At 31.4% G+C, this 24,439-nt stretch overlaps 1 pseudogene; it reads right to left on the bottom strand.

Moving 5' to 3' along the window:
• Window positions 1–12,100: 12,100 nt before the first annotated feature.
• Window positions 12,101–13,662, bottom strand: LOC126552478 (uncharacterized; annotated as a pseudogene).
• Between the last annotated feature and the right edge of the window lie 10,777 nt (window positions 13,663–24,439).

The following is a 24,439-nucleotide window of genomic DNA, read 5'->3' as shown; positions in this document are numbered from 1 at the left end:
TAATATTTTTAAGTTTAATTTGATTTTTTTGTTCGTAAGTTAAAGTATTAAAACCACTAGTTAATAATACATCTATTATATTGTCTTTTTGCATTTTTTAAATAATTAGAAATATAACAAATATCAAATAGAAGATAGTATAAAACCCTGTAGTAAACGTGTTATAGTTATTAAATCATAAAAATGCATTAAATTATGACAGCGACTAAGAACGGCGCGCGGTACGGCAATTATTGTCGTGAACCCAGTCTCAATAGAGTCTATAATACGCAGCTTATTCTCCCTGCCCCCTCCGGCCCTCCATCAAACCGGCCGTACCATTTTACATGTTATGATTGAAACTGTCGGGCGGCAGTTTCACTGTAACGGCGACCGTCACCGTCATCGATAAAAACTAAAATAGCATTTCTATTAAAATAACTATTTAAAGGTTTTAGACTTGGTTGCTTTCAATTTATAATAATAAACAAAGAAAACGATATAAATTATATAATATTATATTTTCAATTCGAATAAAAATATTTTTATGCATTATTATTTTAATTAATTATTATTTACAAGTAACTGGGTTTTTTTAAGGGGGAGACTCAGTCTCAAAGTCTCCCCTGACGAGCCGCCCCTGATCCCCACCCCGGGAATGTCAGAAACCTACAGGTGCATAAATGGAAATTCTACCCAAACATAACATTGACGTACTTAAATAATTATAAAAACAAAATTAGTAGGCAACTTTAAAGTTTACTTACTGCTCCTTTTAACTTTTTTGCCGCCACGGCCACCACCGCCGCCACGGCCACCACGGCCACCACCGCCGCCACGGCCACCACCGCCGCCACGGCCACCACCGCCGCCACGGCCGCCACGGTCACCACGGCCGCCACGGCCGCTCACCTCATAAAAATAGTTGTATATATTGGTTGCCATATTCTAATCATCAATGAAGATAAAATTAACAACAATAACAATAACAAAAATAAAATTAACTTAGGTATTATAAAATAAAAATGTGAAAACTAATAAAATAAACATTCACAATAATTAAATAGTCATAAATAATTACGTAAAATATAAATAATCATACATATTATAAACTCATATAACTCATAAAAAATCATTGTAAAAATAACAAAAGGTAATATACGGGTTCTTAGTTTTTAAAAAACCATGACATAATTAAATAATAAACTCAAAAAACACCATTTATTAATAGAAAACCATAGTTGCAACTTGAAAAAAATTTAATTTCAAGTACACTAAGTATTAGAAAACGATATACAGTGGAGTCTCGATAACTCGAATTTCAAGGGAGGCAAAAATTAATTTGACATGTATTTTTTGAGTTACAAATATCGCATTGAGTTCATACGAATTCCATAGGGATGAAAACAAATTCGAGTTATCAAGGTTTTCAATTTATCGAGACTCGACTGTATTCAAGAATATGTGTATATTATTTATGTACATATTATTATGTAAATAATATTATTAATAATCTATTCAATTAATAAGGTAGCATACCTATAATATACATACATCAATTAAAAATTGTATACTCACGATTTAAAATTAATGGTATATATTTGACTGCTGATCAATGAATGACCGCACCTCAGTATAATATTATGTAGCACAATTTTATTTTCCCTCCTACCACAGGATCGCTGTCGAAAGCGTCCGTCATCGGGGAAATCCCAAAATATCGACGAATAGAAAAATAGGGATTAGAGACTTATTTTTGTGTTTCATTTTAAATAGTATTACTAATATCATTGATTAAAATTTGGTCATATATTATGTATATTTAATAAATGGTAATACCATGAACAAACTATTATTTTTCATACAATTTTACGAGTGGCCAAAACTGGTTTCGTACGTCTTGTATAAATATAAGTATTGACTTTCTTCTCTATATATCAAATATAATCATCTCTATATATAAAGGAATTAGGAAAGTGTACTTTACCAATAATCAACGCAGAGCCGAACCTATTTGAGTTATCGACTAGAAATTACGAGGATAGATTTTTCTAATAATTTCAACGGGCACTAAGAAAGGATTTATCGAAATTTTGATTTTAAAGGGTTGCTCAAACGGGGATTTTAAGATTTACGATTGAAATTTTGTTTATAATTTTTGTTTACAAATGGTTGCTAAAACAACCTGATTTATGTATTAACACATTTATCACTAATGCTTTAATAGATCCGTCAATCAGCTTACTGTTTTATATATACAGACAGACGTCAGATACCAATACCGATTAACAATTATATTTAAATGAAACACATAAGAAAATATAATTATTATTATAAATCGATAGAATGTAAAAAAAAATAAATAAAGGGCTAAAAATAAATTAAAATAAAATAAAACGTATAAAAAAACCGTATTTTTCAGCTATTATTATTATTTATATGATATAAAAAAAATCTCGGTTTTCACCTCAGGTTACTTTTGCTCGGGCAACGCCGGGTGAGACAGCTGGATAATGCTTATCTATAATAGTTCGCGCGGTGGCTATTTACATAAATATCGATATTTATTGTATGGCCTAAACTATATTTATTTTATTGAGTGATAAATTTAACGCCATCTAATGATTTAACCGAATTCATCGATAAAAATGGTGTGAACCATCAATAGACTCTGTTAAAAATATGGTATTCACAATACTGGCATTTAATAATTCTACACAAGATGGCTCTTACTAAAGACATCATATAAAAGCATTAAACATACATAAATTAATTAACACCTCCTAGGCTGAAACTGAAATCCAACAAATTCAAAAGCGACAAAATTGAATTAAACATTAACCAAACACTAAAGAAATAACATGAAAAAATATCAAACATCAACAAACATAACAAACACATACAATTAAAATATAATTCTCACATGAACAGTCCAATACAACTAAACATAAAATAGACGATAATCAAATTCACTTCTCGTAAGTGTAAGTATAATATTTTAATAATATTTGCACTTGAAATAAATCATCATTAATAATTTTTGGAAGCCGCCAATCTATGGCGGCTAATATAAATGAATGCAACAAAGTAATAACAAAAACCACCAACAAAACCAAAGCTTTCGTCGGATAGACAATTTTCCTGGTGTAGTAACCAGTGATAGTTACTGCACGCTTCTTTTACGACGAATGCACGTTCCGTCGTAGGTTGGAGAGTTGAGGTATATAAGTTTAATAATAAATTAATAAGATAATTGATACGTTTATTAACTTGTTAAAACAATAAATGAAAAGGCTTTCGTTAGCGTAAGCACAAGTACTTAGCTACCGGAGAGCAAGTGACAACACTGACTAAGTCTAACTGACTCTTAACTAACTCTACTAACTCTAATTAAATATATGATGAGGACCCATATTTATATGGAACATGCCGTGATAAAGAATCGGATGATCTACGTCAATGAAGTGGCGTGATGTGTTTAATCCAATCAGGAAACGGCATTAGTGGTCCGACTCGGTGGCGTGATATAGTCATAGGCCACTGGACTTCGGAACTACGTTTTTATACTAAAACGTCGGTTTACTACATTCCTCCCCTATAAGACGATACTCCGTATCACATCGGGGTGGGGTACACGGAATACCTTGTCTTGATCTGAGGTGCGGATGGTAATGGAATAATGTCGTCCTTGATCTGGTCCTGTGTTCGATTAGTTGCTGGAACGTCTTCGTTTGGTTCTGTCGGGTATGGTTCTTCGACTTGTACTGGAGTTTGAAAATGCTATAATTCTACTTCTGGATCTGTTGCGATATTTCGTCTGGATCTCCTGGTACTGCTTATTGTACACCATGGTTGTTTTTCTGTGCATCTTATTATAGTTAGAACAATACAGATAATTGTTATTGTACTAATTACATATAATAAATAGTCGTGTCTGCGTTTACTATTTCGTATTTGTTCTGTCTTGGCATCTTTGATCACCATTTCTTTAATTTCCGTTGTTGACTTAGCGACTATATTTAAATCGAACATCTGGTTGGTTCGAATATGCTTATTTTCCAAAATATTAGTCGTTAACCTAGCATATCGATCTTCAGGTTCTTTAATTTGAGAATTTGGTACAAAATCAATTAGTTCAGTATCTGTTTCGACTTTATGTGGAATCAATAGGTCGCGTGACGCATAGGCTTTACACGTTTCGTTTAAAGATAGTATACCTACTCCTTCTAGGAAATGATTTGTACTTCTCTTGTCTTGGTCGCATGTAATGAATATGGTTTCTCCCGGTGTAGCATAGATCCATTCGTTCTTGAACTTCAATTTGTGAAATAGATTTGCTCGCAACTGCACTTGCATGATTTCGCAACTGTCTGGAACCTCTTTTGGTTCTTGTAGTAAAAGCACCTCGCATATAGGACGTCCGCTTCTAGGATGTAAAGGATAAATTTCAGGATATAAAAGGAAATCGCCGGCATGTTTACAAAGGCTTTGGTCAATTTCATCATAGACTGAATACATTTCTTTAGATTTACTTACAGCTAAATACTTATAATTAGGTTTTATATAAACACAATTATTATTATTACAATCTGGTAAAGGTATTAGCTGAAAAAGTGTCAATTCGTATTGATATACTAAAGGTATATTTAAAATAAAAACAATTTTGTCATTTGAATAATATATCGTTATGTCTGAGAGGGGTATCATTTCTTGTATTTTACTTTCATTTAAATCTATGGGTAGGTCTATGTAATTAAATTAAATAATTATATTTCTAAAACAAAAACCCATTTACTAATTAATACTAATGATAATGATATGACCATGATTACTTATAACAAATAAAAAAAAACTTAGAGGATCCTACAGCTATATATACATAAATATGTTATGACACCTGAAGTGTTCATAAATCGGTCTCGAAATATTTTTTTGTATTATTAATGTGGATCCTGTAGTCCTTCCTCCCTTTCTTATTGTTATATTTTCATTGTCGTGAATCATTATCACCTCGTATGGCCCTGACCAATTAAAACATAATGCGTTTTTCTTGTTCTGTTCTTTTAGTAACACTTTATCTCCTACGTGTAATTCTAATATGTTTGCGTTTTGGTCATAATATTGCTTATTGGAATTTTTCTTTTTTATTAGATTTTCCCTTGCTATCTTATGTGTTTCCTGCATTATTCTTTTTAAATCTAATGCGTAATTATCATAATTATATTGTGGTTCAGTTGTTTGAAAAAAACGTGTCGGAATTATTGGTTTTTTCCCGAAAACTAACTCGTACGGAGTATAATTTGTTGAAGTATGCACCGTGGTATTATAGCAAAACATAGCATAACTAATTAACGCGTCCCAATTATTATCTTTGGCTACAAAACTGCGTAAGTACGTTTTCAAAGTTAAATGTGATCGTTCCAAATAACCATTTGATTGGGGATGCCACGGAGTTGTTTTCGTTTTTTCGATTTTCAATAATTTACAAACGTCTTTAAACAAATTTGATAAGAAATTGGTACCACCATCTGTTAGAATAGTAACTGGTATACCATAGATACATATAAAACATTCTACAAATGCTTGTGCTACTGTCGTTGCGTCTGTGGAGGCTAACGCTATGGCTACGCCATAACGCGACAATTCATCTTGTATAGTTAAAATATACGAGTTACCTGAACTTGTTATGGGTAATGGTCCTACTATGTCTAAACATATTTTATGAAACGTAGTAGTTACGGTAGAAGTAATTAACATAGGTTGTTTTGTTTTTTTACCCGATTTGTTTCCCTGACAAATAATGCATTTTTTAATGTAATTTTTTACATCTTGTTTCATATTTCTCCATTGATATTTCATTTTTAATCTTTTTATTGTACGGGAAGTACCTTGGTGACCCCCTACTAATGTGTCATGATACTCTTTAATTATTTGATTTTTCTCGTCTTCCGTAAAACATTGTTCTTTATATATCGTTACTTCTATATCAGTGTTTTTAAAAACAAAACGAAACATTGCGCGTATGCGCTCGAAACAGGTCAATGTCGTTAACCCTTCTAATCTAATGATTGAAAATCGTTTAATTTGTTCACCGACACAGAATAACTTAATTTCGGCTATCGCGTTATAATATTGCTCTGCGTTCATCTCTGTATAATAATTATTTTTAAAATTGTAAAATATTATTAATTTGTCTAATTGTTTAACAACGAAAAAATTACTTTCATTAAACGTTATTTGACCTAGTAAATTGTTGCTACTAATAATCTCTCTTATCGCTGGATGCGTTATAATTTTATCGCTTGATATAGGTAAAATTACGTTTTCGTCGGGTTTCGCGTGTTTAATACTGCCTTCTATTTCTTTTATTTTAGAATTAAATATCGGTTTATTTTCCGCCTTTTTAAATTCATCGAAATCGTTAATTGGCTCATTATTTGTAACTACGTGTATACGTGATAAACAGTCCGCGTTTGCATGTTGTGGTCCCGCTCTATAAACAATTTCGTAATCGTACTCTTCGAGTTGTAAACGCCAGCGCATTAATTGAGATGAAACATCTTTTATATTAAATAAATATGTCAATGGTCGATGGTCAGTTATTATTTTAAATTTTTTTCCGTATAGGTACGGCCTAAAATATTTAACTGCCCATACTATCGCTAACAATTCTTTTTGAATTACACTGTAATTCGTTTCGGCCTTATTTAACGTTCTACTTGCATAAGCTACTGGTTGATCTTTTGGTACCTCCCCTTGTGAAAGGACGGCCCCAATAGCATATTGACTTGCATCCGTCATTAAGTTAAAATTCCCGTTCTCCCAGTTAGGGTATACTAATAACGGTGGGTTCATTAATGCTTTTTTTAATTCTTGGAAAGCGTCTTCGCACATGTCAGTCCAAACGAATGGTGTGTTCTTTTTCAATAAGTTCGTTAGAGGTTTAGCAATTTTGGCGAAATTGTCCACGAATCGGCGATAATAGTTAAGTAAACCTAAGAAGGATTTAACGTCCTTCTCAGTTAAAGGTCTCGGATAATTTTTAATACAACTTAATTTATTCGGATCTGGTGTTACCCCGTTTTCGCTTATCAAATGCCCCAAATATACTACCTCTTTACGTAAGAATGCACATTTCGCTGGCTGTAACTTAAGTTTATGCGATCTCAGACGTGTGAATACTTGTTCTAATTTATTTTGGTGGTCACGTAAACTTGACCCATGGACGACGATGTCATCTAGATACGCCGTACATAACTCCTCTAAACCCATTAAAATTGCTTTCATGGCCCGTGTAAATGTTGCAGGCGCATAACTAAGTCCAAATGGTAATCTCAAAAACTCGTAATGACCTGATTTTGTAGAAAAAGCTGTTTTATGCGTGTCCCTCTTATCTACCATTATTTGATGATAACCGCTCGCAAGGTCTTAAGTCGAAAAGTATTTTGATGAACCTAATGATTCCAATATTTCTAGAATATTTGGTAACCCATACGCTTCGTTTTCAGTGACCTCGTTAAGTTTCCTAAAATCTACGCACACTCGCATTTTTTGTTTCCCTTCTGCATCTTTTTTCTTTTTAACGACTACCAAAGGAAAATTAAACGGTGATACCGAGTCACGTATAATATTAGCTTCTTTCATTTCTTTTATTTGTCTCTCTATCTCGTCTTGATATGCATGTGGTAACCTATATGGACGTATATTTATCGGTTTAACGCACCTAGGAGTGTTAATTTTATGTGTAACTATATCAGTAGCACCTAATTGATCACCTTCAAAGAAAAATAAATCAGAAAAACGGCTACAAAGGTCTATTATACTATCACGTTCCTCGTTGTTAAGGTGTTCCGTTTTAATAGTTTCCTTAATTTTTCTAATTTTATTATCTGCGTATTTTTCTTCGTTAGCAATAAAAACACAATCATTAAAAGGTTCCCACTTTAGATTACTCGTGGTTAATTGATCGATAATAAATGGTTGCTCCGATATATTTACTATATTACTTATAATTTTATCGCCTTTTACCGGACTGATACTATTAGCTATAATTACGTCCTCGTTAATCTCGTATTTTTTTATCGTAATAAATTCGTGTTTAATTTGTTCGTCCGCTCTAATTTGTAAAACGCAGTTACTTCGTGGTGGAATAATTAACGCGTTATTATCGATTTCTTTTTTTTTCTGGTATTATTAATATTTCCTTATCCCAATCTAATACGACTTTGTTTAATTTCAAAAATGTTATGCCTATTATACCTGCTTCAGGTATTGGAAAATCATCGTATACAATATCGAATTTAACTGTAAAAAGTTGTTTGTTAATGTAAATTGGAATTACCACAGATCCTACTGTTTCAACTGGACTTGCATTAATGCCCTTAATCTTTTTTTTATCTTTTTCGTTCACGATTATGTGTCCTTTTAAACTTGAAATTTTTATAATGTTCATTTCCGAACCACTATCAATTAAAAATTTAATTTCGTTCTTAACAAATTTATCCGAAAAACACGTAATATGTTCCTGTGTTATTGGTGTTATAATACGAACGTTACTTCCCGATTGTATTTCACTGATAGACCTATCGTGATTTTCCTGACTATTTCTTTCTTGTTCGTTACGTTTTAATTTACGACACTCACTGATATCGTGATTCTTTTTCCTACAATATTTACAGAATTTACTAGAATATTCGCGTTTAAATTCGGTCTTTGGACTTTGTCCATTATTCGGATTCTTGAAAGTAGCTAGCTTATGCTCGCTTGTTCTACATTCATTAGCATAATGACCAAATTTCTCACAACGATGGCATTTAATCGCGCTTTTATCTCTAGTGTTTTTTTTATCAACTTTATTATTTTTATAATTCGGTGTTTTGTTATACCCGTTTATGCTATTATAAAATTCTGTTGTTGTTTCCTCTTCCATTGCAATTAAAACGGCTTCTTCGAAACCTTGTATGTTACGCGCTTTTAATAATAAACCGATAGTTTGTGGGATACCCGCTATGAATACGCTTAGTGCGTGAGCTCGCACTGTTTGCGCTATTATTTCTGATTCTATTGCGTCCCTACCTACCGTTAACGCGTTCATTAATTCATGGGCTGTTTTTTCAATTCTAATAGAAAAATCTTTAACTGATTCCTTTGCGTTCTGACGCATTTGACTTAATTGTACTTGTAAGTAAGACACTGAATGTGTCGACCCAAAAACGGTTTTAAATAATTTTTTTAATTCATCCCAGGTAGTAATTTTTTTATATCTCACGGCCGATAATGCTTTACCCGTTAATTGTGCCAGTATCGCTTCTAAAATATTAGGTTTAATAGCATCGGAAATATTATTAAAAATGAACTCGCATTTAGCCACGAAAGAAATTAAATCGGACTCTGTTCCTCCCGAAAAAGCAGGAACCAATGCGGTTGCCCCTTGTAAATTTAATTTTTCTGGGTTAACCATTTTTATTTTAAATGTTTCCGGATTATATGATACTACTTGCCAATTTGTGGGATCTCTGTCAGACATACAATATACTATAACAATATATTATTCAAATGACTTACAGAGCTTGCATCTTTAACCGTGGATCGTTTGAAAAGTTGACTTCCGTCCTTCTGGAATTTGATTTCTGTCCTCCCTGGACTAGACCGCTTGATTGAATTCTCTCTGTTCTCCTTCCTGTCGTGAACGTGGTTTCGTCGGTGGGTCTCAAAGTACTTATTTTTTTTGATTTGACTCAAAAAAAAAAAAATTTCGTTTGATGAAGTATGACCCCACACCTGACACCAAATTTTATGTAGTAACCAGTGATAGTTACTGCACGCTTCTTTTACGACGAATGCACGTTCCGTCGTAGGTTGGAGAGTTGAGGTATATAAGTTTAATAATAAATTAATAAGATAATTGATACGTTTATTAACTTGTTAAAACAATAAATGAAAAGGCTTTCGTTAGCGTAAGCACAAGTACTTAGCTACCGGAGAGCAAGTGACAACACTGACTAAGTCTAACTGACTCTTAACTAACTCTACTAACTCTAATTAAATATATGATGAGGACCCATATTTATATGGAACATGCCGTGATAAAGAATCGGATGATCTACGTCAATGAAGTGGCGTGATGTGTTTAATCCAATCAGGAAACGGCATTAGTGGTCCGACTCGGTGGCGTGATATAGTCATAGGCCACTGGACTTCGGAACTACGTTTTTATACTAAAACGTCGGTTTACTACACTGGCTTTCCGAATATGTAGGTTAAGTCGTGCGACTCCCCGGGGAACACGACGAAAAAAATTAAAAACCACGGACGGACGCCCGTCACGCGTAGTACGGAAAACAGTCACCTGGCAACTTTAGCCTGTACCATATTGTGATGGAAAAGTGCTTTTAACTTTAAAATCATTAACATAGCGCTATCTTGTGGTTGGCGGATGTTAGAAGGAGGTTGGAAACGTTTTGCGCCTGTTATACATTTTAATGCAACCCAGTATTCGGTCTTTCTTATCACTATTCGTCCGAAAAATAGTCACCTAGCTTTAGTCACCCAACTTCACACTCGTTTGCAGGGTGATCATTTGTGCAACCTGCCTGCTGAACTGTACCAAAAAAACGCTGGAATTTTTAAATAAAATTAAAGATGTCAAACAATTAATATGTAGATTTAACAATAAATATCAAAGTTATACTTCTAAAGGGTCTTGATTGATTTTTCCCGTAAGTATGTATGCCATATTATATTTTTGTAAGTAATTACAAATTTGCAATTTAGAGGTTAAAAGTGACTCTTAACCCTTCTGCTGTATTTTTTGTTAGAAAATTGTCAACTTTGATCTTTTTATCAAGAACACGTTGTTCCCATTCGTCGAGCCACTTGTGAGTACTCTCTAATACCTGTAAATAATCAACAAAATTAAAATAAAGTAAATAGGATAAATTTCAAAGCTTTTTAAAAAAATTTGTAAAAACCAAATTATATTTTGCTGAAAAAAGCATAAATAGAGAGCTTAATAATTTTGTGTCAAAAACATAAAATTAGTATGTTAATGAACAAAATGGTAGCAATTAAATACATATTTCTTAAAATATTTAAGAAATTCTTTAAGTATTTTAAATTTATAAATTATAATTAAATAATGTGCAATAATAGTTGATCATGTTAAGAGCATGCAAATGTTTTTATCCTTGTAAAAGCATGCAAAAACCTGGTGCATAAGCATATAAGCCAGAAGTATAATTATAATTTTTCTTACTCATTGTAAATACTCCAAGATGATCCAGCTAAATTATTTAAATTTTGAAAATATAAATTTTACAGTTGATTATAACTATATAATATGAATGGTTATTTATATTATATTGATACATGATAATATCATATATTATGAATGATCATACATACATAAAAATTAAAAATAAACACCATTTTTAGTTAATATTTATGAAAACTAGTTGATAAACAAAAAGTAATACATTTTTCCAATTTTACCTAACTAAAAACATAGATATAACTGTGATTATCTATATTTTTTCATAGAATTTGAAATTAATATTGCCTTTTTTTTCAAGTACTCTGAGTTTTCAAAATTTACTTTATATTCATGACTGTTAGGTGACATTCCTTTATTTAACTATTTAAGATTTAATGAATTAAATGTTTCATTAACTTTTAAACAAAAATGTTCAGTAGGTAGCTGTGGAATCTTGTAAAGCAGGACAGTAGAAGCGATAAAACTTAAGACTTTTTGCCATAGAATTACTGAAAACCTATAATATATTTTAACTATCATTGTTATTTTTAATAAATTATAATTTATAACTTTATTTAATAATTAAATTGAGATTATATGACCTGCACAGCTAGTCGAACACGCATTTTAGACGAACTGTTTAACACTAAATGTGAAATTGATAATTTTGGACAGACTTTTAAATTTGCTGGATTACGTTTATCTAAATCATGCATTTTTACAAAATGATCCCATTTTATTAATGGTTCATCTTGATGAACCTATAAACACAAAATTAATATTTTTAAAAATCAATGATTAGCAAATTAGGTTTGGTTGAAAATTGAAATACAGCTAACCTGAAGTTCTTTGTTGTTATAGAGCCGATTCCTAATATTTTTGAATAAATGTGGTGTATCTGCAAAAACAAAGATTTTTCGGTTTGCATTAGTGGGATGCTCAAACCAATTCTTAACTTCATTTAATTTTCCATTAACTCCCATTTCACTCCAAAATTTTCTATTGGGTGCTGCTCCATCACAAACTACTCCATGAATAAAAGCGCCAGTTTTTTCAAGAACTGTGATCGCTTTTATCATCAATTGGGCAAGCACAATACCTTTAGTTGGACCATTAGAAGCAAATACCCCAATTGGTTGGGCATAACTGTCTGCCAAGGGTACAAACATAAAAACCAAATCATGGTTTGCTTTATCAGAGAATGATTTTCCCTTGTCACCTTCATCTCCAAAACCTACTAAACCTGAAAAATGTTACAATACCAATTAATAATTAGCATATATAAGTAGTTAATCATTGTTTACCCGTGTATGTTAGATTGACAGAATTCACAGCTTTCACGAGTAGCCATTTCATCAAAAACAATTATACCGTGCCGTTTAAATTCATCTTTTTGAGAAAGGTGAAGACTGAATAGTTGCAAAAAATTTTCATCAAATCCACATTTTGTATCAATTAAAGAAAGATACCTAATAAACATAATTTATAACACCAATATATACAATGTCTTAGTAAATAGTACAAATATTAAATAAAATAAAAAAAAAAAAAAACCATATTATTTATTTACCTCCTTATGGTCCGTACACAAGGAAAAGGCATAATATTATGGTTTCTAATAAAATTGTAACCGCAGGGAGAACGCATATGAAACAGCAAACATAAAAGCAACCAATCTTCAGAGTATCTACATCATTTCTTATTTTTGACTTTTGATGCAGATAAAATTTGAAGCAAAGCAATTCGTTGATTATTTGGAACTGCATTTGTGATCAATCTTTCTTCAAGGCTTATAGAAGTTAATTCTGAAATTTGTTTTTGTAAATTAAAAATATTATTTTTAAGCTTTTTATTTAATATCAAGGTTCGATTTTTCTTATTTCTTGTGACATTGTGTCTCATACGAAGTCGTTGCAGTTGATTCTGATATCTATGGCTAACTAAAAGTCTAATTCTACTTGGGGTATTACTTATTTTTAATTTTAGTTTTTGACGATTAAGACTTCGTTCAGCACGTGTACAATGTTCACACTTTTTAGAACTTTCTAAAATATATTGACACATAAAGTGTCTCCGTGTACCAGCCAAGTCAATGAAGGTTTTTTGACTCTCAATATCACCATCTACTTTAAACTCCTTGCAAATATTTAACTGTCAAATGTTTTTAATAGCTCTTCTAATTCTACAATACTATAAATTTTTACCAGGCCAAATTTATTTGCATCAATTTCTTTATCCATAATATAACACTCTATATATATAACAATCAACTGTAAAATTTATATTTTCAAAATTTAAATAATTTAGCTGGATCATCTTGGAGTATTTACAATGAGTAAGAAAAATTATAATTATACTTCTGGCTTATATGCTTATGCACCAGGTTTTTGCATGCTTTTACAAGGATAAAAACATTTGCATGCTCTTAACATGATCAACTATTATTGCACATTATTTAATTATAATTTATAAATTTAAAATACTTAAAGAATTTCTTAAATATTTTAAGAAATATGTATTTAATTGCTACCATTTTGTTCATTAACATACTAATTTTATGTTTTTGACACAAAATTATTAAGCTCTCTATTTATGCTTTTTTCAGCAAAATATAATTTGGTTTTTACAAATTTTTTTTAAAAAGCTTTGAAATTTATCCTATTTACTTTATTTTAATTTTGTTGATTATTTACAGGTATTAGAGAGTACTCACAAGTGGCTCGACGAATGGGAACAACGTGTTCTTGATAAAAAGATCAAAGTTGACAATTTTCTAACAAAAAATACAGCAGAAGGGTTAAGAGTCACTTTTAGGTTAGGAATATAAGTGGCTGAGTGACGTGAAAGTGCTCAGTTGTTGATAGCTTTGGTACATCTGCCGTTGCTGGTCTTCGGGCTCCCTTATATATTGTGGTGCGTTTCTTGTTTACGTCGTGTGGTCACACGGGTGTCCTTGTAGTTGTTGTTGCAAATTCGGACACGAGTAAATGCATCATTAGTGCACTGTAATTATTGGTGCGCTTACTATCCCGACACGTGTCATGGTCATAGTAGCATCTGCATTACCCTTGACACGAGGCATGGTCATACTAACTTAGCCTTGTAATCTCGTAGATATCTTATAGATATCTCGTAGCCCATAACAATACTTGAAAATATACATAGGCACAAATTTTATTATTATGGTTTGAACTTTGAAGTTCAAATATTGACAAAATTTCGTAAAAATCATGAATATTTGCATATTATTTTGTAGAACAGTACCCACTTTACTGCCCCTTTTTATTTTAAATATTATGTATCAGTGGCGTAGCCAAGGGGGGGGGGCTAAGGGGCTATAGCTTCTTCCATTGGCTGTATTTTTTATATTGTTTTGAAATATTTAAATTTAAACATGGAAATTGTCTTACAAATTTGACTAATATATTTCTTGTTATTAGTTTAATAAATAACTTGTATAATAGAATATTTGAATTAAAAAAAAGTATTATTAAAAGTGTTAATTAATTTTTTTGTTGTTTTTGATTTTCAATAGCTAAAGTTATTAATGTAATAAAGTAATAAAGTATTAATTATTCAAATATATTATGATTATAATTTATAATGCAAATAGTATTAAATTAAATATTTTTGTTGTTGGTATCACTATTGAAATAGGATAAGTGGGATTTTTATTTTTCTAAGTTGGCTACAATAAATTAAAAATTCTGTTATCACTAAATATGAATTTGGAAGAAATGACCCCACGCTATCGAGATTATTTTATGGGAATTACGTATAGCTATATAGATAAATAATTTACGAGACAAAACCAAATATTTTAAATAATTTACATTTAATGTATGTTTTTAAAATTAAAATAAAAAAATGACTTAAAAATGGAAAAATGTGAAAAAATAAAAAAATTTAAAAAATGCCAAATAATAGTTTCATTTTTAAATTCTTTGATGTATGAATCGAATTATAAACTTAGAAAGCATTGCCCTATGCTAATCACTAAAAAATGTATTTTGCATCAAAGTCTGTTTCTTAGCTATCAATATCTAATATACATTGATTTTTTTTTGGCATTTAAAGAAACCGCTAATTGATAATTTAATCGTCTTATTTTACTTTGAACCCCACCTTGCTCAGTGATTAATTCTTGTTTGTCATCCAGTAATAAACCAAAATCATGCTTTAATTGCTGATACTAAAAGTGAACAAAAAAAATTTTTTTTAAATGTATTTAACATAAAATTTACTTGATATGATAATAATATTATCTATATAATATATTTAGGTATAATAATATATAATAATAATATATAATATATATATAATATTAATTAATATATGTATTAATATATTTATATAATAATATATACCTTTGAATGTTTTATTTCTATATTTCTAATTTTTTAACTAATTCTTCTTCACTATTAGAGCTTATTAATATTGTATTAATACAATTCTCGACAAAACCACAAGTTCTTAATACTCGTTAAAAATTATTTCACACAATTTTTTTATAAAGAATTATTGTTAAACGTTATGATTATACACTAGTATTATTATTAATACAAATTATAAAATGGACATTTTAAGTGGTCTTAAAATTTTTCTAAAAATATAAATTTATTATTCTTAGGCTATTGTAATAATATAACTTCAAGTACATTTCAAAGTTCCAAACTGAAGAAGGAAGTTCTCTTATGTTTCTTTCATGTAATATTAATAATTCTTTCCACTATAGTTGATATTTTTCCTTCAGATATCTAGGAGTAAAATTGCTAAATGTTTAAAGCTTGCTTGGGTACCTCCACCTCATTTTGCATTTCTAAAAAAGATTGAAGGAAAACAAAAAAGAGTTTCAGTTTAAATATTTGACAATATTTTCTTGGCTAGCTTATAGTCATCTAAAAGAAGGTGTATACTGCAAATTATGTATATTGTTTGCTTTCTCTGGTGGTGGAATAGCAAATCAGGTGAATAATATATGAAACTACTGAACCCATGGTGAAATTTAAAGATGCCATTAATGAATTCAAAAATCATGAAAAAAAGGAATACCATCTTAATATGTCAGTACAAAGGGCAAATTACTTTTTAATAAATTTTGAGAGTGATGGTAGTAAAGCTGTTGATGTTCTTATTGATAAACGTAAACAACAAGTAATTGAGAGCAATCAAAAGAGAATTACCAATTATATAAACAATTCTATTTTGCGCAAGAAAAATTTTTCCATTACGTGGACATAGAGAATCTGGTTTGTTGTCACAAATGAAATAAGAAGTAGTTTAAGTGGCAAACAAGGAAATTTTTCGTGCACTTCTTTCATTTCGAGTTGAATCTGGCGATACAATACTTATGAACCACTTTGAAACCTCACCAAAAAATTGCACAATGATCAGCCCTAGAATACTGAATGAAATTATAGTTGCAGCGGGAGATGTGATAGTTGGAAAAATAGTAGAACGAATCAAAAAATTCAAATTTTTTTCAATACTGGTGGATGAAACAACAGATATAAGTACAGTTGAACAAATAACTGTGTGTATAAGATACATAGATACATCTAACTGGATTATACGAGAAGATTTTGCAGGTTTTGTTGAAATGAACTCAACAACAGGTTTAGCAATAAAAAATTAAATTCTAGATAATCTTAAAGATATTGTTTTAAGTAATAAGTATAAATAACCTCAGAGGACAGGGATATGATGGTGGTGCAAATATGTTTGGGAAAAATAATGGTGCTTAAGCTCTTATTAAAAATGATCAACCACTTGCTTTCTATACACATTGTTTCAGCCATTCATTAAATATTTGTTTGTCTTAAGCTTGTAATGTTCTATCTATTAAAAATATGTTGGGAATCGTGTCTTGTATTGCAACTTTTTTTAGTGCATCTGCGAAAAGAGCTGATAAACTAAAATCAGTTATTGAAGCATTCGAAGTAGGCACAACAAATAATTCCGAACTTGGTAAAAAATGAAGTTGAAGGAACTATGTGAAACTCGGTGGGTAGAGCGCCATGATGCATTGATAACATTTAAGAGCTTATTACATATATGTAGTTCGTGCACTTGAATATTTACAGAATTATACTAATCCTGAAACTTAGGAAAATTAAATTATCAAAAGTGATTTTTTAGTGTCACTTGAAGCCACAGTAACTGGTTTTGCATATACATTGCAACTTAGTTTATCATTGCAAAGTAAGCAGCAAGATTTGTCAAAGGCATTGTCTGATATAATGGTGATTCGATGTGCTTTAGAGGAAATTCGAGAAAATGCTGATGAAAACTTTAAAAGCATTTTCAAAGATATTGTAGAATTTGCAGAAAAAGTTAATGTTGAAATAAGTATGCCACGAATTTGTGGTCGACAAACTTAACGAGTCAATGTAAATGTTGCAGATTCAGAAATATATTTTAAAATTTCCGTGTATACGCCATTTCTTGATTATATAATCCAAGCTTTGCATACAAGATTTGATGACAGACTACTGATGTTATGCCACTGGAAGGACTGATTCCATCAAATTTTAGTTTTTATGACGATGACTCTATTTTAAAGGCAGATATTATTTATGACAAAAATCTTACATATACTGACAGTTCATGTCTTAGAGCTGAACTACATATGTGGAGATGTCAGCGGTATGGTAAAGACGACAAAGCATAATCGGTTTTTGATACACTACCTCACTGTACAAATTTATTACCAAATATTCAGGTGCTGTTAAGACTGTTTGGCACATTGCCGATTACATCAGCTACACCGGAGAGAACATTTTCAACATTGAAACGTTTAAAATCATACTTTAGATCAACCATGACGCAGGAACGTCTTAATGGATTAGAGCAATTGAAAATATAAATAAAAAAGAAAATCTGACCGAATTGGAGGTTCTACAACAATTTTCAAAAACATCACCTAAGCGATTACAGTTATATTGTACTAAAAAAAACGTATAAACAAATAAATAAACAAAAAATTAACAAAAATAATGGGCAATAAAATACATTTAGTCCAGTCTAATAAGTTATTTTTTTAATTTTTTATTATTTTTTTTTTTTGTTGTTGTTATATTACTCCTAATTAAGGGGAAAATACTTAAAAAATTATAAAAAAAAAATAAAATATACTTACAGTCATTGTAGTTTTTATTAAATCATAACCTAATACTGGAGACCAATAATTTCTAATATTATATTATGTATTTACCAAACTCATAATTATAAGAATACTTATTTATACTTATATTTCTGTAAATCTTCATTATTAATTTTTAAGGAGGTATTAGAGTTGTTTTGTACACTATATTATGTTTCACAACATATATGATCTAATAAATCAGAGGTAAAAATGATATTTAAATATCTGAATGGGTGTTTCTACTTCAAGGATATCACTAGGTAAGATTAGGTTATTTTCAAGCCCCCCCCCCCTATTGTAAAATCCTGCGGTCGCGGTAAGAACCTCTCGACACCCTAGTCCCCGGAAGTTTCTATGTGTGCGCTTTCCGGACGCTTTTCAGAATACTGAAGTTGTATAAAAAAAAAAAGTTGTATAATAAAATTGTATACTCCAGCTCCAGTGCCCAATTTCTTCGTCATCCCTTGACGCGTGAGCACTCCCCAGTCAGGACGCGCCCAAACGTAGCCCACTGCTTGTGCAGTTTATGCCGTGCGTGCTCACCCAGGTCACCCAGAGTCTGAGCCAATCACCTATGCCGGTGTGGCAGCGTCCTGACCATGACAGATTCTACCCATTGCTTCTGTTTTGCAGTCTAAGTCTGCTGAATGTTCTTAAGGCTTCATACGTTTAGTAAGAAAAGCTCCGATTCTCGGTAGCCATGGTACTTTCTATTCCCTTATTACTGCCGGTACTGCTTTACATGGCCGGGTTCTTGTGGACGCATGTAGTACGTGTCGGACTGTCTTTGAGCCGTTCCTGCATGCACAGTTGGGGCTTTGTACTAGCTTGCAGCTGTGTAACTTCTCGTTGAAGTCCCCGTACCCTATTAGAAACTGTGACGTATAGTGATCTAGCTTGAATTGGTGGGCGCATCTCCGAGTCAAGTCTGGTATCATGTACTTTGTCCACTCGCCTTTGTCGGTGGCATCGTACCGGGTCTGCCACTCCCTGATGAGCTCTTGAATATCATCATCGTATTCCTGTTGTGAAGACACGCCCGTTCTGAGCCTGTACCTCGAGGTCGAGCGGCAGTTAATTGACATCGTCCTATAGCAGCTAGTCATGACTATAGTGCGGCCAGCGAAATTAGGCGCGTGACCGTCACGCCCCAAGTAGCAAATTTTCATCAGTGTTTCCTAGACTACATTATCGCATAAAATAATTTTAAATGCTCTGACATATTAATAATAATAACGCCTCAGTTCAAAACTGCAATAACTCAAAAATACTATTATTGAGATATAACAGTTTTAAAAAACCTAATATTTTAGAATTACCATATATAATTTTTGGTTATAAATAGAATATTCAAATTTGGAATGCACTTGTTACTATATAAGCAAATCCCAATTATAATTTAAATTTTAAGTATCATTAATTTACAAAGTGTACTTAAACACATATATCAGTATTGAATCAAAATATTCCAAACATTTTGAAATAACTTGACATATTGCATTATTGAATTAAAATTCTACCTAAATAAATACACGCAACAACTAGACTTATTTCATTATTGAACTGAAACACTATACACATAAATTGATATAGTGCATAAATTAACTAGGATGATAAATTATAAACTAGATAGGTATTTTATAAATAATAAATATTTGTAAGTATTTAAAATTTAAAATAATATAATCAATTTATTGTAGAAGTAAAAACATAATATTATAATCTATGAAATAAAAAATAACTTGTATCTTATAACTGTATATTTGTAATTAAAAGTAACATAACTATAAACAAATTTATATTAATTACATTGTATAATATTACATTATTATCATACATATTTCTGGATTAGTCACTTAAGTCATTCTCATTGTTGTCTTTATTTGTTGATGATGATTTTAAGTTTTCATAAAATGGCCAATGACTTTATGGAATTGCATTACAATAACAAAGAGATAAAAGATCTTTTTTTTTAGCATCACTAATTGTACCAGATGTAGTCAATGTTCTTAACTCTGGAATATTGAAATCAATTGATTTTCTTTTTTTTTTGGTGTACATTAATATTTTTAAAAGTTTTTTCATTGTAGCTTGTCATGTATTTCAATATTGTAGGATTATCTTTTTGTATTTCAAAAACTTTAATTGAATTCCACAATACTTTATTACCATCTTTATATTATAATTATTACCTAGGTCTGTTGATAGTTTTTTCAAATCATATAATTCATCTTACTGTACTTCATTTACTATATAAGGTTTTCCACTTTTTTTGGCACATTTTATTATACTCACTCATTGACACGGTTCATAAATAGGACCACTCTTTAGTATTCTTTTAGCTTCGCTTTCTATTCTTGTGCGGATTGAATTTCCTTCGTTTTGAGTATGACCCACTGTAAGGAACTTTATTGCAATTGATGGAATGTTTAGAGTCATAACACAGTACATTAACATTGACACTACATATTTATTTTTATTTTGTCCTCCACAATTATCACAGTAAAACACAATTTTTTCCCTTTATTTCCTTGTTTTTTTATAAACTGATATAGACATGATCCCATTTCACATGAACCTCTGTTACCCATTCCTTCATGCCAAAAATAACAAGTCCCTTCATTATCTTTCACATTATAAATAGTGAAATAATAAATTGCTAGGCGTCTGATAAAGATCGCCTGTTAGTGCGAACGAGTGAAAGTAATTAAAAATAGTCGATCTCACTTATTTCCGAGTAATCTATATATATATATAGCACTAATAAGTAATAACAGAAACCCATTTCATAAAATACTCCTTTATAAATATCCCTGGTTACTTTTCATTAAAATCGAACCACCCAGACAATACAGCACACGGTGGTGTAGCAATTCTAGTTAAAACTTCCTTATTTTATCAACCACTTCCTAACTATAGTTATGATCATATACAATCCTGCTCTATCCAAATCAAATTAAACAACATACCACTTACTATTGGCGCATTTTACTCTCCCCCTCGTCACAAGATCACTAAAGAAATACTTTCAAATTACTTTAATACAATTAAAAATAATTTTATTGTCGGTGGTGATTACAATGCCAAGCACCAGAGTTGGGGTTGTCGAGCCAACAACCCTCGCGGCACCGTACTTTACAACTTAGCCAACGAAAGACATTTCCAAATTTTAGCACCACCTGGACCTACTTATTGGCCTACCTCTCTTAAAAAAAGCCCAGATATATTAGATATCTTCTCAGCTGAAATTCCGGGCAACTTATATTGCTCTACCTATAATATTTTAGACTTAAACTCAGACCACTCCTCCTTATTACTTTCGATTTCTGCAACACCATCAGTTCGCATAGAGCCTCCTAAACTATTCTTCCCCTTAACTAATCGTAAACAATTCCACGATCTAATTAATGAAAAAATAAACTTAAACATTAAACTTAAGTCCAACACAGATATAGACGAAGCAGTCTATAATCTAACAAATCTCATTCAATCGACAGCATGGTCAACTACCAAGCCCGACAAAAATAGAAACTTAAAACCCAAGCCACACCTTATCCCAGAAGAAATCCGTAATCTGATTGTCAAAAAACGCAGGGCAAGAGCAAGGTACCAGGCCTCCCATCTCCCATCTCATAAAATAAAATATAATAAACTTGCAAATTCATTAAAAAAAGTTCTTGAAAAACATAAATCAAATACTTTCGAACAGAAATTACACAAATTGTCGGCTGTAGATGGCAGTCTCTGGCGAGAAACCAAAAGGTTATTAAATTATAAATCTATCTCAACCCCTCTCAGAAAAGTAGATAACTCCTTAGCTATTAGTGACCCAGAAAAAGCTGCAGTGTTTCAATCACACCTTTCAAATATTTTCCAACCCAATGCTGATATTGTAGATAACCTACACATGAGTAACGTTAAAAAACTTCTTGATTCCCCCTTATCAATAGGACCTCCTACAAAATACTACACTCCTAACGAGGTGAAAAACATAATTTTAAAATAGTCTAACAAAAAATCTCCTGGCTTCGACCTAATAACCGCAGAAGTCGTCAAGTGTCTACCGAAAAAAGCAATCATACTATTAACTTACATTTACAACGCAATTCTAAGACTCTCTTACTTCCCCTTACTATGAAAATTCTCTCACATCGTTATGTTCTCCAAACCCAATAAACCACCTGACTCTTCTATTCTGAATAGAATTCAAGAAAATAGGTCTGAATCCAAATGGTTAATTTGAATGAAAGTTAAACTTAATAACAAAATATGTCTTTATTGCATATAAACAAAATACATGTAACAAATAAAATAAGTGGCTGAGTGACGTGAAAGTGCTCAGTTGTTGATAGCTTTGGTACATCTGCCGTTGCTGGTCTTCGGGCTCCCTTATATATTGTGGTGCGTTTCTTGTTTACGTCGTGTGGTCACACGGGTGTCCTTGTAGTTGTTGTTGCAAATTCGGACACGAGTAAATGCATCATTAGTGCACTGTAATTATTGGTGCGCTTACTATCCCGACACGTGTCATGGTCATAGTAGCATCTGCATTACCCTTGACACGAGGCATGGTCATACTAACTTAGCCTTGTAATCTCGTAGATATCTTATAGATATCTCGTAGCCCATAACAATACTTGAAAATATACATAGGCACAAATTTTATTATTATGGTTTGAACTTTGAAGTTCAAATATTGACAAAATTTCGTAAAAATCATGAATATTTGCATATTATTTTGTAGAACAGTACCCACTTTACTGCCCCTTTTTATTTTAAATATTATGTATCAGTGGCGTAGCCAAGGGGGGGGGGCTAAGGGGCTATAGCTTCTTCCATTGGCTGTATTTTTTATATTGTTTTGAAATATTTAAATTTAAACATGGAAATTGTCTTACAAATTTGACTAATATATTTCTTGTTATTAGTTTAATAAATAACTTGTATAATAGAATATTTGAATTAAAAAAAAGTATTATTAAAAGTGTTAATTAATTTTTTTGTTGTTTTTGATTTTCAATAGCTAAAGTTATTAATGTAATAAAGTAATAAAGTATTAATTATTCAAATATATTATGATTATAATTTATAATGCAAATAGTATTAAATTAAATATTTTTGTTGTTGGTATCACTATTGAAATAGGATAAGTGGGATTTTTATTTTTCTAAGTTGGCTACAATAAATTAAAAATTCTGTTATCACTAAATATGAATTTGGAAGAAATGACCCCACGCTATCGAGATTATTTTATGGGAATTACGTATAGCTATATAGATAAATAATTTACGAGACAAAACCAAATATTTTAAATAATTTACATTTAATGTATGTTTTTAAAATTAAAATAAAAAAATGACTTAAAAATGGAAAAATGTGAAAAAATAAAAAAATTTAAAAAATGCCAAATAATAGTAAAAGAATATAAATCCCGTGGAAGCGGGTTTACATTGGAGTCGATCGATGGGCTTTTGCTAGCAGTGTACAAATATACACCGATGGGCGGATCATCGTATATTGAGTTACCGGCGTATATCGATAGGAAGCGGGCGACTATCAACCCACAGAACGTAGACCGGTATTGTTTCAAGTGGGCGATTCTCGCGAGGCATGTGACGAAGCCGCCGGTATATCGTGTCGGAGAAAATTACAGGCAACATGAAGATAAATATAATTTTGATGGCATCACCTTCCCCACACCTCTATCGGACATCGCTAAATTTGAAAAAAATAACATCAACGTGTCAATAAATGTATACGGTCTAGACAAAAAATTCCAAATACCAAAATTGCCGAGGTATGAGGTCTACCCGCTGCGTGTTGTTGACGAAGAAAAGAAGGACCATTTCGACCTGTTGATGGTGACGGATGGTGACAACAGTCATTATGTATATATATCTAATTTTTCCCGACTTATACGATCGCAGAAAACAGGACATAAAGAGAGAGTTGTTTTTTGTAAAAGGTGTTTTACCAGTTTCGACAACCGAAATTTAAAATACAAGCTGAGCGGACAGGAGGCGTTAGACCAGCATAAACTGATTTGCGGGGCACACAAACCCATT

Source organism: Aphis gossypii, chromosome X, assembly GCF_020184175.1.
Source record: "Aphis gossypii isolate Hap1 chromosome X, ASM2018417v2, whole genome shotgun sequence".
Classification (NCBI taxonomy): Eukaryota; Metazoa; Arthropoda; class Insecta; order Hemiptera; family Aphididae; genus Aphis; species Aphis gossypii.
Note: the sequence above shows the minus strand (reverse complement) of the source record. Positions and strands in the feature narration are given on the sequence as shown.